Raw genomic sequence first — 16405 nt, 5'->3', positions numbered from 1 at the left:
CTTGTCTCTGGCACAGATCATTACCCCTCTTTCACTAGCAAAGTACCCAGTTTGGGTTTTTGAGCTACATCAGGGCCACCAGCTCTGGAAGGACCCTGGGGAACAGCAGCACCAGAACTGGGGACGGTGACTTTTTCCCTGAAGATGTCCTTCACCACCACAGAGTACATGGGGAACTCAGGACAAGCGGTAAGACCCCCACCCAAAACCAGGGCACAGCTCTGATGGGGCACCTGCCCAGGGTCCAGCAGAACAGCCCAGTACACACAGGAAGGGCTCAGCCATCCAGGCAGTGCCACTGTGCCAGCGTTAATCACCACACCACGACCAACAGGGCTGCCAGCCACAGCCAGCCCCAGCGAGAACAAGCCCTGGGGAAGAAACACAGCTCTGCGTCCTGGCTTTGCAGCCCGGCTCCTACGTGGAGAAACAAAATGAGAGGCACAGCTCACCCTCTCCAAGGAATACGCCCTTCCTAATGAGAGTCGACCCAGGAGCTATGTGGGAGTGGCGCCCATTCCCAGGCAGGCTCCAACGCCACTGAAAGCCAGCGACGGAGACAGGCAGCCTCCGAGGAAAGAGACAGCAGTGGGAAATTTTGCTTTGATGCCGGCTCGCCAGCTAGCTCCGGCACCAGGGAGGAGGAGGAGGAAGGACTGCCGGCTCTCGCGATGCTCCCCTGCATGTGTATACACGCAGAGCTGAGCTCAGCCAGAGGTCCTGGGAGAGGGTTGCAACAACCACAGAGCAAGTCACCAGCTGTGCCCTGCCTGACTGGGCAGCACATGGCTGGCACAGCCTGAGCCCCACAGTGGCACCTGACCACCCGCCGTCGGACAAGAAAGCCCACGGAGAAGAGCAGGCACTGCAAGGACGCTACGAAAGGACTGTGTTGTACAACCATCCATCGCCCCAAGATGTCGGTAGGAAAAACTCCCATTATCTGTGGCTAAATCTGGGCAGAGTGCAGTGCCGGGACCTCTTCCCATCCCAAAGAGGTTACGTTCCAGGAGACACAAATATTTTTTATCAGTCTTGCTGCTGCTGTTAACACAGTAATGATGTCACGCATAACCTAGCAGCAACAGCAAGATTCAGGGTCTTGGGTTCACCACAATCTTTATCTAGGTCTAGAAAGCCAACAGTAGCAGTGGGATCAGAATAAATACTAAGGTGATACAATGAAAAAGATTTCGCAATTAAATTCCAGACACTTTTATCCCTTCCCCCACCTCCTCTCCTTATCTTTTAATTCGCTTTCATAGATCTCAAAGCACTTAATGACTACTTAAGTGTAGTTAGCACCCGTCCTCCTGATGGAGAAACTTCCACTGGGTTGAGCAATCCTTAAGTTGCCCAACAACCCACTGGGCGAGGAGAAAGCAGGACTGGTTGAGCACAAGTCTATCCATCCCTCTGCGCTGCCTCGCTGCAGGGTATGAGTTACCGGCAGGAGAGCAGGGCGGTTACATGGCACAGCCATTTCCCAGGATAGGGCGTGCCCCACCTTTACAGGTGCTGGGAAGCACTGGGCACTGTCCCTGCTCCGAGGGTAGTCGGAAATACATCGCTTCTTTCTTTTTGTTTCGTGTTTGTTTGTTGTTTTCCTCATTAGAATTTTTCTGTGTTTTAAGGTCAGGAATGCAGACTTTCTGCAGAGAGCAAGGGCTGTCAGGGCAGGTAGCACATGTGGATCCGTTTCTCCATTAAAAAAATAAGACTGATATCTGCAGGCGTTTTCAAGCAAAAAACCACCAAAAAATCACTAAGGATTCCTGTTCTGTTCTTACTGTCCCAAACCCTCTGTGTCCAAGGTCTGAGTTAAACAACTACACACTAAGGTGACTGAGAGAGGGCATTTCAGAGAACCAGGAGCTACCAGTGTGTGGACCTTGCCATACAGAGTCCCTATCAAAGCAAACAACTCTGACCTCAGAGTTGCCCAAAGGTTGCAAAGCTGGACCCTTCCAGCAGCACGACGCCTGGGGCTATGGCTGTGATGGTGCTTGACTGTTTGAATCACTTGTACAGGTGACCATGGAGGGCATCACATGGTCAGCTGGTCCACCCTGACTGGAGGACCACCAAGACAGAAGATGATGCAAAGTATTTCTGTTTGCTATATATATTCTCCAATGTGCTGTCAAGCAGCTGCTTCTTCTCAGTTCCGGACAGTGAATGTGTTAGGTGGAGAGAGCAGACAGTAGAGTCCCTCATCTTGCCACAGACTTATTTGCTCTTTTTTAATTCCTTTACTTGCTCTAGTGGCCCTATTTTGTCCATCCCATCCTCTCACCCTCCTCAGATTAATTCATTTGGCGTTCTTGTAAACTCTTAAATTACTGTACAAATGAACAATTAAGGGATTATCATCATAGCCACTGATGATAATGCGTCTAAAAGTCACACCTTCAGAGAGGTTCAACCTGACCAAGAGCAAATTGGACAGGGACTAGGGACTATCTACTGGTGATACCCATGACCAAAACTGCGGCTGATAGAGAGCATAGACCACCTCTGCCCTAGCTCTTGCTGTACAACTGTGGACCACAGGCATGAAGCAGTTTAGTGACTTAGCCCAAAATCCAGAAGTTGGGTACCAACGCACTGCACCTGAGGATCCCAAACATGGGAATGGGGGGGCTAAGAAAACCTCTTTGCCACTTAACTCTCCATCACCCAGTCCTGCCAGGAAAGAGGGTTTAATTAATATTTTAAGTACATGTGCAGTTAATAGACTCTGTCCAAATGCATCCCAGCTGCTGAAACACAATTAGTTTCATCTCAGCTTCTAGGAACCGGCTGTCTCCTCTTTGGTGCTGTGCAGCAGGTGAAACCTTGGGGCCCCCAGCTGCTGGCTGGTCCCCAGCTAATGAACTGAATTAGGCTGCTCCCATTCTCACTACAGACCCTTTGGAACAGTGTCCTTTAAACAGACCTTGAAGCTACCTTCAATAAAATGTTCTCATGTCTCTGTGGCTCAAATTCAACTGCATCAGCTTCTCTTAGGTCGACAGTGCTATTGTACCCACGGTGCTCACTTCTGCTGACAAATTCTCCAGCTGCCCAGCCTGTGCATCCCCATCTCACACACAGTACTTGTCTTCTCATTAGTGATCCAGCGCTACCGGTTCCTTCAGCTTCCCAGGCCCTTTATGTGAAACTCCAGCAGCAGAGCCGAGAGCAGTGATGGCAGCAGCTGCTGCAAGCAGCCAGGTTATGCAGAGCACCACATTCCTCCTCTGGGAACGGGCAGCATGAATAAAGCCAAAATCTGATTTTATTGCGTCTTTCAAATTCTTAACAAGCCAACAAAAATTACTGCTGCCTTGGTTTTTGTGGTTTTTTTTGTATTATTATTTCCCATTCTTAAAGTGACAAGGCTTTTAAAATCAATAGTTAAATTTTCGATGCTAGGATACTGTTAGATGCATTTGTGGATGGTTAATCAGAGGCACCGAAGAAATAATAATAATCATAACAACAACAACAACAACAACAACAACATGAATTCCCCACCAGGATATGTAAGAGTTAGGGAGTGACTGTCACCCTCTTCCCTGCCCAGAGTCAAGAGCAAAAGAACATCCATGAGTCTCTGCCCATGCTGGCACTGGGGCAGTGCTACACAGGCAGGGTGGCCTAGGACATGCAGAACAGGCTCTTTGGAAAGGAGATAGGAGCCATTCAAACCTCAGCCTAGGCCATTTGCAGGGCTGAGGGCTTGGCAGGGAGAAGGCAAAGCCTTTTCTGAAGCAGGCAGCTGCCCACAGCAGGGGAGTCTGGGAAGAGGTGTAAGTAGGATAGGATGCAAGACAGGATTCAGGGCAGGATGCAGGATGAGATGTAGGGCAGGATGCAAAGCAGCGTGTGGAGTGCATCCCAGAGGGAATGACAGCCCTGCTCCAAAGCATTAGCCTAAGCTCTTTCCCGGCTCCAGCCTTCTTTCCCAGCACTGTGCCACACACATCTGTGTGGGGAGGGCCAGTGTGGCAGAGAGCCAGCTCAGCAACTCAAGAGGTGCAATTATCATTAAAGCCAAGCAGGCTGGAGCAGGGGAGAGGAGATGCCTCCTGCCAAATGAATAGGTTTAATGCTGCTCACATTCCTGCATTCCTCTGCTGAAGCGTAATGAATAAACCCTCACAAACTGCTAAAAATGAGGTGGTTTTGGTTAAGCCTTGCGAGTGTGTGTTTTGTAATCTTACACCTTTGCAGACAGAGAGCCCTGCTATGCTGGTAATCTAGGAGCTGAGGTTTTCCAGAGCTGGGTTGTGTAGCCAGGCAGAGACATCAGCACATGCCTCTTTTATGGGAACAGCATCCCCATCACAAGTGGGGAGATGGGATAGAAAGTGCCTGGAGCCAGGCAGATCCCTTCCTAGGCAGGAGTGCAGCAGGGGTCCCTGACCAAAGCACACAGACAGAGCCACTTCTGATGACAGAATAGGATAGCATAGCACAGGGACAGGACAGGACAGGACAGGATAGGATAGGATAGGAATGGAACGGACCATTTTGGTTGGAAGAGACCTAAAACAAACATGTAGTCTAAATGTCTGACTGCTTCAGGAGTGACCAACAGTTAAAGAATATAATCAAAGGCACTGTCCAAATGCCTCTTAAATGCTGTCAGGCTCAGGGCATTCACCACCTCTTTAGGAAGCCTGTTTCTGTGTTTGACAACTGTTAGCAAAGAAATTATTCATCATGTCCAGTCCGAGCCTTCCTTGATGTAGCTTAGGACCATTCCCACACATCCTACTACAGGATCCCAGGGAGAGGAGCTCAGCACTGCCCTCTCCTCTCCCCTTTCCCTCCTCAGGAAGCTGTTAGGGAGCAATGAAGTCGCCCTTCAGCCTCCTTGTCTCCAAACTAGACAAGTCCAGAGCCCTCACATGCTCCTCACAGGACATGACTTCCAGCTCTTCTACCAACTTTGTTGCCCTCCCTGGGATGCATTCAAGGACCTTCACATTCATCTTAACTGGTGGGGCCTAGAACTGCACACAGAGCTCCAGGTGAGGCCAAACCAATGCTGACCAGAGTGGGATAATCACCTCTCTTGCCCATCTGGTTCTGCTGTGTTTCATGCACTCCAAGATGACATTACACACAAAGCTTTTCCCTGTCTGCACTGGTTTATCTGCAGAGGATCCTGAATGGGTCTGGAAGCAATAATATTATTTATTCATGGTTCTACTGAAAAAAGAGTGGCTCCATAGCCAAAGGTCAAAATCCCTATGTCCCTCCACTCAGCCTTGGCTTCTCCAACCTGCCTCTGTCAGCACAGTGTCTCATCTCTCCCTTCCTAACTCTTTTATCATCCTCCAGTTCAACCTCAGATTTCCCTCCCCATGGGCCCTGTGTTCCACCCATGCTCCCATCCTTCTCTACCTCCCCTTCACCTCCACCAGAAATTTGTATCATTATGATGGTCTGTGCTCTCCTCCATGCAGACTCTCCTCTCTGCTCCAGACTGGTCTCATGTTCAAAAATAAGTCTCAGGACATCTTTTGAATGCTCTTCCATCCAGCATCCAAATCTGCCATTGTCATTGAAGCTCTTGCTTTCCCACATCCCAGGCAATACACCCACCCTTCCCTGAGACCCTCCTGACCAGCAAGAGTACTACGACGTGGGTCATGCCTTCTATCCCACTTCATCTTCTCAAGGATAGCCCCTTTCCCTGTTTCATCACACAAGCTCTGTAACTCTCAATGCTTACCCCATGCCCTGAAGTACCCACTAGCTGCTGTTGACTCTTATGATGTTGACTGTTACTGAGGAACTTGGTCTCCTGGGCCAGTCAATGGAAAATGCCTTAGATACTAAATTATTTTTCTCCCTTCCTGCCCCTTGTCTGGTAGAAATTCATCTCAAATATCTACCAGACCACCTCAGCGACTTCATAAAAACTCTCCTTTGCTGTGACATTTACCAAAAAACTCAATAATTGTGAGGCTGCTGGTGTTCTCAGGCATGTCTGTCAAGATAATCAATAGTGCCCTGGCATTTTTATTTTACTCTCCCACATGCATGTACCAGTCACAACCTCCTGTCATTGATCCACACCATGAGCTCCTTGGGGGATGGACAGCCTTTGATTCAACATTTGTACAAAGGACAACAGGCTCTGGGGCATGGTTAGTGCTCCTACTGTCACAGTGGGGAAAATAACACTATTAAACACCCATCAAGGTCAAGAGATATCTGCTTGCACTGGGTATGATCCCCAGGCTTACAGCAGACAACATGACCAAGAAGGCCACCTGCATAATGTAGTCAGGAAGCCACAAGTTACTTGAGCACACTTCACAGTGCACCCAGACCCAGCTAACCTGTTGCTGCATCTACTTACAGCAACACCCTATTTGTTCCCAAACAAATCACAGCACAAGGTGCTTCCACCAGTTACTACCAGCACCTCTTGACATACCACTCTTGGTAACATGGAAGGCATCCCACAATGATTTCTTGTACATCAAAGACCACAGCATTACCCTTGTCTGCAAGCACAAGCTGCTTGCTGACAACTATGACTGCACTGCAGTGATGCTCTCTCTGTCAGACTGGAAATCGCAGAATAGGCTGGATTGGAAGGGACCTTTAAAGGTCACCCAGTCCAACCCTCCTGCAAAGAGCAGGGACATCAACTCGATCCTGTGGTTCAGAGCCCCACCCAACTTGACCTTGAATGTTTCCAGGGATCGGACATCTGCTCTACTCTGGGCAATGTGTTCCACCATTTCACCACACGCATTGTAAAAAATTGTTTTCCTTATATCTAGTCTGAATTTACCCTCTTTAGTTTAAAGCCATTACCCTTCATCATCACAGGCCCTGACAAAAAGTCTGTCCTCATCTCTTATAAGCCCCCTTTAAGTACTGAATGGCCACAATAAGGTCTCCCAGGAGCCTTCTCTTCTCTGCACGGAACAACCCCAGCTCTCTCAGCCCATCCTCGTCAGGGTCACGGTGAGACCAGATGAGCTGCTCTGGATCCCTGAAACTTTTCCATCCCTCCACTTTTGTCATCTAAAGGTGACCAACACCAAGCACCCCTTGCTGCTGTTTGGCTCCAAACAGCCTTGAGCAAACCTTAGAGTGTTCTGGTCCCAACTCTGCCAGTAGCTCCAACCCCCACATGTGTGCTGGCATCTCTGCTATCCAGTCAAGGAGATGCCAAAGTGGCCAGGAAGACAACCCATGAGTATCACATCTCACACCCTGGGCAGCTCTGACACAGAGCTTCTCCCAAATTGAAAGACGGGGAAAAAAAGCAAGCCCACATGGAAGTGACTTTCCCTCTGCTGCCCAGGAGAGACTTGCAAGACAAGTTCTTCCACCAGGCTCCAGGGCTGGCCATGCCACGGGCAGGGCTGAGCCTGCCCTGCCCAGCCACAAGTGCCAGCAGCCCCAAGCAGGACCCGCTGACTGATGAGAATCCAACAGCCACATGGGACCTGTGCACTGCAGCACAGAACAGACATGCACACGCAGCAGGGATGGGTTTGTTCTCCCTTTACACTCATCCATTAGAAGAACACGACCTGAACTAACACTGCCACTGACAGAAGCCAGGCATAAACCACAGACCTTACAGACACACAGGGAGAGCTCCCCTACCTCCTTCGGTGCTTCTCGCTGGGGCTGAGCTGCATCTCTGCAGATTCGGGATTGATTTGCCCCATACAGAGGGACACCACAGCATCTGCACTGCACAACACAGGCCCTGCCTTCCCCACTGGGAAGCACTTCCCACACTCACATCAGACATTTTGCACATGTGCACATGAGAAAGTTTCTTAGGCAAGAGCTTGCGCCTGCCACCTCGCAATCACCTACGCTGCAGGTCAGCAACAGCACTGTTGATCAGGGTTTCTCCAAGGAGTGTAAAGCTGAAAACACTGTTCTTTGAGAAACAGGCACGACTCTGCTTGGTTGAACACAAACAATTCCTTTGTTTTTATTAGTGTTACAATTTCACATCACAGACATTTTCAGGCACCCTGTGATTATTTTGTATATCCAGTGCTACACAGTTCACAGGCATAGCCAAAGGCAAGAAGGTCCCTCTAAGGCTCTGATGAGTAGGGATTTCACATGATCTGAATGGGATGTGTCCACCCAGACATGTGCAGACAGACCTGGGCTTGCTCTGCTTGTGCCCAAAGTTGACTAGGACTCAATCCAGCTTAAGACAAAAGCCACAGAGCCACGTTAGTACAGCACTCTGCCCAAGCTCATATGACCAAAGTGGGTGCCCTGGGCAAACACCAACCAGACCTCTGATTTTGCCATCCACACAGTTATATGAGAATGGAAGGGTTACAAATCACCTACAGCACAGAGAATTCCTAATAACCATAACTGGTAACTATTAAAAGGAACAGATTTAAGTGAACAAGTGTGCTACTCTACCCTGGTTGAATGGTGGATTTCAAGCCATCTGGTCCTTGGGGAACAATGTTTTATATTGTATAGGTCTGTGGAAAATAACACAAAAAGTGCAACTCTATTGTCAGAAGGCTTAAATTTCTTTGAAAGAATCCCACAGCTTCATTTAAAAACCCATATTTAGGAACTCACAAGGTGAGGAAGGCTTGGAAAACCAGTTAGAAGGTGAAAAATGAAGGGAAACCCACCCTTGGGTGGAGAAGAGCTGTTAAAAACCCAATCACCCAAACCCCTCACAACATCAGTGACCTCATTGGTATGGTTTGTGAGGAACAGTTTATTCAACAAAAAGAAAACTGTTCAGAAGGAAGAAAGAGAATTGAAATTTAGCAAATACAAAGATAAATGTGAATGTACAAAGAAAGGCGCTAACATCCCGAATGATCATCAGAAGGCACCTCCAAAAACAAGTGTCTCATACAGGTGGGAAAAAAACATTCCCTGCACCACCAGTGTATTCATGTACAGATGGCACCTGGAATGCCCTATCCAAGCAGCCACCAGGCTCAATCATGTTTAGCTTGAATGCATCAGTGAACACATGAGAACGAAGCATATTTCTACATGTGCGTGGGTGACAAGACAACCCTACACTGAAATAAAAGGAGCTGATAATCTACCAGGCCATTCCCTTCTATTGAAATAAAATTTTACCCTATGCCATGGTTACCCGCAGAGGACTGGGGTTACTTTCCCAATAGTTTAGAAGTGAAAAAATCAATGACCATCTATACCTTGGTGGTTTTGGGACTCTCAAAGCAGTTGACCTTTTTGGAGAGAGAAAAAAATCCACTAAACTTTCTTGTCTTTTAAGTGATGAGGATGCAGCCTTGATGGGTGACCTGGACTGGGCTGAAAGCTCCATAATGTATGCAAGTGTAACACTTGCTACTGAAAAAGACCAGGTAACCTTTCCTCACTTCCTAAAGCCACTGCTGGCCCTGGCGCACCCCAAAGCCCTCCAGCTGCTGATGCAGCTCACTGACCAGCAGAAAGCTCACCCAGTACAGACACAAGCTTACTTTCCATCATCACAGTGAGCTGTGGGTGGATCAGTGCCAGAGCAAGAGCAAGGGCTGAGGAGGGCTGGAGACAAGAGCGGTGCCATCCCTGTGGTGGCAGGAATGGTGCAGCCCAGCAAAGCCCAGCACACAGCCAACAGGCAGCAGAAGGGAGAAGTGCACAAGGAGGAGGAGGAAGAGGGGAAGATGATAACAAATAAAACACTCATTTGGTTTTGAGGGAACTGCCTATAATTAAAACCCCAAAGCAAACACAAACTTGGCATCTGGAGAGAACAGTGCTGGGTTCTGTTTTGGATTTGCCTGGTGTTTATCAGTCTGGATGGCAGGACACTTGTTAAGTAGCTCATCCTGAGGGAAGATTCGTCTGATTTTCCTAAAAATTCCAAGCTGCTTCAAACAAACAAAAACTATACTCAGGTATTGCCCATACTCAGGTTTCCTGACTAGATAAAACACATTTATTTTATCTCTGAACAAATATTTTGCCATTCCCTATCTCTGTGTGAAGAAACCAGCGAAGGGAAAGAAGGATACCTGCTTAGTCCAGGGGAAGAGAATCAGAATATGCACACAATGCTTTGAAAATTGCACAAAACACTCAGGTGGGAAAGTAAAGTAAGTGAACAGACAGGAAAGTTGCTCTTGGCCCTGGTATTGGCTATGGTACTGTGAAGCTCTGGTTGCTCCTGGAGGTACCTGCAGCTGTTAACTCCTGCCTTGCAACCTGTCTGTGCCCCATGCTGGGCTTTCTCTTCTGTTCATTAAACAACACTGAAACACCCTTTTTGAAGTGATTTGCCAGAAAAGGCTCTGACAGATTTGAGCTGTGGCTCCAACACTGCTCTGTCAATCCAAATTAGGGATGCTGCCTCCTGATTCATGTCCAAAAGAGGTTCCACCTGTACAAGGTGATGCTCAGGCTTCAAAGGACTCTTCTGGCTGTCTCCATGCAGGGTGGGAAACACAATCCATGAAGAAGGATTGCACTGAGAAGGGTATTGCTGGGTGAGAGCAGCTATCTATCATCACTGCTATCCCTATCCCTCGGGATATCACTGAGGGAAGTCAGCATGGTAGTATAAGGCTGATGTGTTGCACAGAAGCCCATGATGCTCCTACCCAGATGTGTCAGCTGCACATTGGAAAATGGAAAGCAATCTAGAAGGAGAGGGGAGAGCTTGCACACAGGGGAAAGCTCCAGCAAGTGGGAAATTTGGACCTATTCCCACTTTCCAAAGGAGAGGGTTCAGCCAGATGAAGTACATGTTTCCGCTGTAGAGCTTCCCCAAACTCCCAGTCTCTGCTGCTGATCGGCCCAAGGGCTGCCACGTCGATGCTCAGCACTGCAGTGCCCTGACAGGCAGCAGTGCCTGGGGCCCACGGGCATGCCCCAAAGTCCCTGCACCCGTCACCAAGTAGTCTTCTGGACATCCCACTGCAAAAGTATCAAAGTGACGCGTGCCCTAAAAATAGCCGAAATTGGTATTCCTACCCCTTTAATCAGCTTTTAATTGACAAGGGAAAACAGAACAGATGCGCAACAGGAGTCGTGCTTGAAAGTATCAGAGGTGTGATAAGCTTTTTTGTGGAAATCTTCCTTTTTTCAACAAGTGCCTTTGACATCAAAAGCAGCCTGTGGGGAGACGGGAAAACCTGAAATAACAGCAGTGATCCAACCGGCACGCACTGCTCAACACAGCACAGGCAAAAGCACTGAAACTCTATGAAGTTAACAGCACTCCTTGGAGGTTTGTAAGCAAACAAAAAGTTAAAGAAGCACAACACAGAAAGACTCAAAATTATCAAAAGAGATGGGCAGGAAACAGAAGGAGAAATGGAGAGAAGGTAAATCTTCCCTGATCGCACCAGCCATGGGTACCATTTCAGCAACTTCCTTCAAACAACAACATTATTTCATGAATGCATCCAAGCACACTGGCACACCCCTGCCACCACTAAAACTTTTTATAAACCCCTGTTTTACCACACTAAATACCAGAAGTTTATGGGCAAACCTCCTGGCAGGCTCCTGCCCAGAGGGCAGCAGGCTCAGCACTTCATCCAGGGAGCCCTAGCAGATGCTCTGGCTGTGGGTCACTATCCTGACTTCAGACTCTTGGAAAGACATCAACCGGTGGAAGCGGAGTGTTGTAAAAAAAGCTGAGCTCATCCAGGAAAGATGAAGCCCTTTTCAGTCTGCTAAGTCTCCCACCACACATTGTTAAATCACAGTGATGCATGGGGAGGAACCCAGGCACAGGGCTGGAGTACCAGCTCCTGTGTGTATCCTCTGTGGCTGAGCATTGTGGGGAATGAGCAACAAGCCCTGGCAGCCTGTTACACAACACCAGGTTGTTTATGTTTCTAACTAAAATGGTAAAAAACATTTTACCATTTTAGAGGTGGGGAGGGAGGGTGGATTCACTGCAAGCTAGGGTATTAACCAGCCAGAAAGAGGGTACACTGTAGCTGCCTCCTCCACACCATAGTATCCCAATATGATGCCAAACTCACATAGTTGGATTAGTGATAAACTCTCTATGGAGAACAGTGAAGAAGGAGCTGGAGGAGGTGCTTCAGGCACTTCAGCCCATGGTGCAGCCCATAGTGAGGCAGCTGTGCCCCTGCAGCCCATGGAGGACCACAGGGGAGCAGAGATCCATCTGCAGCCTGTGGAGAAGACCACACCAGTGTTGGTGGATGACTGAAACAGGGCTGTGAACCTGTGCTGGAGCTGGCTCCTGACAAGGACCTGAGGACTCCTGGAGGGAGGAGTCCATGCTAGAGCAGGTTTCGTGGTAGGATTTGTGACCCTGTGGGGGACTCACACTGGAGCAGCCTGTCCCTGAAGGACTGCACCCCTCGGAAGAGTGACCCACATTGCAGCAGTTCGTGAAGAGCTGCAGCCCATGGGAAGGCCTCACGCTGGAGAAGTTCGTGGAGCGAACATGGGAGAGGAGGGAAAGGACTCCCCTCTCTGAGCAGCAGCAGACACAACCTGTGATGAACTGATGGTAAACTCCCTGTGCTGTCCAAGGGGAAGGAGGTAGAGCCTGGGAAGGAGGAATAGGTGGGTGGAAGGTCTTTGTAAAATTCATTTTATCTCTCATTATCCTGCTCTGATTTTGATTGGTGTATTTTCACTGGTAATAAATTCAATTAATTTCCTCAAATCAAGTCTGTTTTGTCCATGACAGTAATTAGTTGATGATACCCCCCGCCTTTATCTCAATTCATGAGCCTTTTGTTACTATTTTCTCTCCCCTCTCCCTTTGCAGAGGGAAGTGACAGAGTGGCTTTTGGCATCTTGCCAGTGTCAACTCACCACAATAATGAGGGCTGGATGGGAGATCCTGAGAAGCTCTTCACCAAGGCACCCAAGTACCTCTGTGACAGCCATGTCACTTCATCTACTCACCACGCAGCACTGGCTGTGGGCATTTGAACTGCAGCTCTGCAGCACCCAAGCTGGGATGGATGAGCCCTCTCTTGGCTCTATCATGCTCAGAAAACAGCTCTGATCTAGCAAAACTTACCAGCCAAAAGTTTGTCCCAGGATTCTTTCTTTCTCTCCCAAAACAGAAGCACAAAGGCAGGGGTTAAGTCCAGCCTGGGATGCTGAGCCCCTGCAGATGGGCAGAGTGAGAGATGAGGAAGAGCCCTGACCCACCTGAACCCAGAGGGAATCTCCTGCACTGCTCCACTCCTGCTACCCCCTCAACATCTTTATTCACCAACTGCAAGTAAAGCTCCAGAGGGACTGTCAGCACTGATTCAGAAGCCTGTGAGGTATTTCCACATTATTTTATTTTTTACTGGCTGTGTATTTCTGGCTAAGTCAACAAATTCAGTCATTGCTGTTACACATTGTCCTCAGTCTGACATTTATTTTTGCTCATGGTAAAAGAAACTGCAGTTCTTTCTGATTAACTCCACAGAAATGCCTATTACTCAGACAGGAGTCTGAAAGTTGGCTTGAACTAATCAGCAAATTGGTTTAAAACAATTAGGTTTTGAGGATGAGCATCCTCTGGCATCCAAAATGCAATTCTGAGGGGTTTATTTGCTTCTAATGTTATTTTTTGTCTTACCGTCCCCATCAGGTTAATCCCAGACAGGACAGAAATGTCATCAAACCCAGCCAGCCCATTGTGGTATAACCCAAAATAGCACAGTTAGTTTCCGCAACGGGCTTCTCTACAGAAGCAACATATCCTGTTCCAGTCTTGGCTCTCTGTGTGCCTTGTGATTCAGTTTTGAGGGGAAGAAGTTCACAAAGAAGCTGCATGAGTGAGTGCAAACCCCAGAAGTGCATCCTGCAAAAAGGCAGTAAAGATGGCTCTAAAGGCGACTGCACAATCAACACTTTGCCATAGAAATACAGAACCATAAACTGTCCTGAGCTCAAAGGGACCCGCAAGCATCATCGAGTCCAACTCCTGACCCTGCACAGGACAACTCCAAGAGTCACCCTGTGCCTGAGAGCATTGTACAAACACTTCCTGAACTCCAGTAGGTTTGGTACCGTGACCACTCCCCTGGGGAGCCTGTTCCAGTGCCTGAACACCCTCCAGGTGAAGAACTGTTTCCTAATAACCAACCTACCTCCCCTACCACCACGACTCAGCTTCGTGCCATTCTCTCTAGTCCTGTCACTGCTCACCAGAGAGAAGAGATCAGTGCCTGCCCCTCTGCTTCCTCAAACTTGCAGCAGGCTTGGCCAGCTGGCCAGGCATGACTGTTTGCCAGTGGTCCAGTACAGGACAACTCACCCTTAAAACAAGATGAATGAGTTTCAGCAAGTAAACAAACACAGACTACCTGACAGAGGGACACAAAAATGCCGTAAGAAAGACGTATAGCACATAAAAAAAGCCAAGGCTGCCAAGCCAAAGAGTTGCACAGAGCCCTTTCGTACACCATTCCCCCAAGTCTGACAACAGAAGAACATGAGGCTTTCATGGGAGCCCAGTGCCTGTGCTGATGGTTTCAAGTTGGCTCAGGCTCAGTGCAGCTTCTCAGTGGGAAAACAGCCCTGAAGGACTCAACAGAAAGCACAGCGACTCTCTTCTCCTCTCCCTGTTGTCAAAGCATCACTTGAAGCAAGAGCCTGAAAATGTATTACCTGGGAAAGCAAAGCAACCACATTAGGGAGCGAGAGCACAAAGCACACCATGACATTTACAAGTGAGCTTGAGCTCACTCATTTGTATTTCAAAGGCCAGGTTGACACAAGATATTTTTCTTGCTCTAGCTTTGGCTGTGAAGGGAATAATACACGATTTTGAGAGCTGCTGCCACTGCCATCGGCTTTCCTGCAGAGTCAGATACAACAATATTCAGCCTGCTTTGCTTGGAGAACATAAGGACCAATCTTGGAAAATCCCCCTTTGGCTGATACAAACAAAACCAATTTCAGGAGTCTTGCTCATGTCCACACACTCTCTTCCTATGGCTCAAGTGAATGAATATTAAGCTAATCGTGTTCAGTGTCTCCCCATCTTCAGTAAATTCACACTATGAAAGTTTTCCATTTTCAAAGCTCTCACTGACTGATGGTGACGTTTAGTGACAAAACAGGCTCAACAATTTAACACTTTTGTGGCCTCCATCACACTGTAAGGTGTCCTCCTTTGCAGGAAAGGATCAGTATTTCTGATCCCACCACCAGTAGCAACCCCACCAGCGCTGATCAGGCACACCCCTCTTGGTGACAAGCCACAGTGCTCCTTAGACCAAGAGCTGCCTCTTCAGCCCAGAAAAGCAGTGCAATACTGAGTAGAAATCCAGTTTACAGTCTTCCCTGTCATGCCAGACCCACCAAGACCTTTGTTGGAGGTGGCAATATCCTGTTCTGGCATAACACCTGCCTCAGCTGACAACCTTGAAAATGGCAGCCAAGTTACACAGTGCCTTTACCTGCAATAATTTCAGCCTCACATCCTCCTCCTAATAAACACCCAACTGCCTCAAAGAAACAACCCATCCTTCTCACTTTTCACCTCACATATTTTATGCCTCCTGCTTTCAGGTCACAAGTCCAGGAACTCCAGAGCTTCTTGGAAACCTTTACCTGCCCACAGCAAAGCCCATCACAATTCAGCTGGGCAAATATGTAAAACTGACAAAGTTTACTGCTGCATGGGCCAGGTCTCCATCCCCTTGGTAGAGAACATCATGACAATGTGGAGACCTTAAAGAGATGCCATAATAATAAAGACCATAAATACCCAAGCAATAGAGATCACCCTCTTCTAAGCAGGACCAGAAGATGGGAACATTAAGTGGGCATTTTGTTCCACTGGTTCCTTCAAGTCAGAGTTGACCACAAAGCTTCACTCTTCCTCCATGACTGGATCCCACAGTTAACTCTGGCTCCTTTCCTGTCCCCGAACAAGCTGGCACTGTCACAGTCCTTCTACCCAGTTTTTGGGTCCACACATGTGACCCAAGCAGGCACACTAGGAAAGCAAAATAGCAAAGTTAAGGTGTTCCAGAAACCACAGGGGAATCAATTTGCCCACTTAATGACCTTCATATTCAAATCAGAATTTTCCTTTCAAGTTTGCCATCCAGTGCAGTTTCTCACATCTTCTCTACCCATCCACGTACTCCACATCTGCCCTGGCTGCTGTCTCCAGCCTTCATCCATGCCCAGGACACTGTAGTCATGGTCCAACATGTCTCCCCCTCTACTTCAGGGCAGGTTTATCCCCATCTCTAAAGCCATCTTCTCCACTGCCCACATTTGTGGACCCATGCTCACTTGCACACACACAGCTCATAAGCGTGCGTAACTCAGGGATCTGGAGGCTTCCACCCAGCAGCTCCAAAGCCCCCACATCCCTCACCTGCAGTCACCTGAAATGGTGCTCAATAATTTGTATCTTCTCTTGCCTGGTGGAGCAATGGCCTTGTTT

At 48.3% G+C, this 16405-nt stretch overlaps 2 long non-coding RNA genes across 2 annotated transcripts in view; one reads left to right on the top strand and one right to left on the bottom strand.

Moving 5' to 3' along the window:
- Nucleotides 1–16405, bottom strand: part of LOC125317319 — a 75781-nt gene that overhangs the window by 29620 nt on the left and 29756 nt on the right. The window lies entirely within an intron of this gene.
- On the top strand, nt 520–15014 carry LOC125317320. The gene is made up of 3 exons (XR_007200016.1): nt 520–923; nt 13068–13274; nt 13589–15014. It is a non-coding gene; the product is annotated as an uncharacterized LOC125317320 (long non-coding RNA).

The sequence above is a fragment of the Corvus hawaiiensis genome, chromosome 26 (genome assembly GCF_020740725.1).
Source record: "Corvus hawaiiensis isolate bCorHaw1 chromosome 26, bCorHaw1.pri.cur, whole genome shotgun sequence".
In the NCBI taxonomy this organism is placed as follows: Eukaryota; Metazoa; Chordata; class Aves; order Passeriformes; family Corvidae; genus Corvus; species Corvus hawaiiensis.
This window is presented reverse-complemented; position numbering and strand designations above follow the sequence as displayed.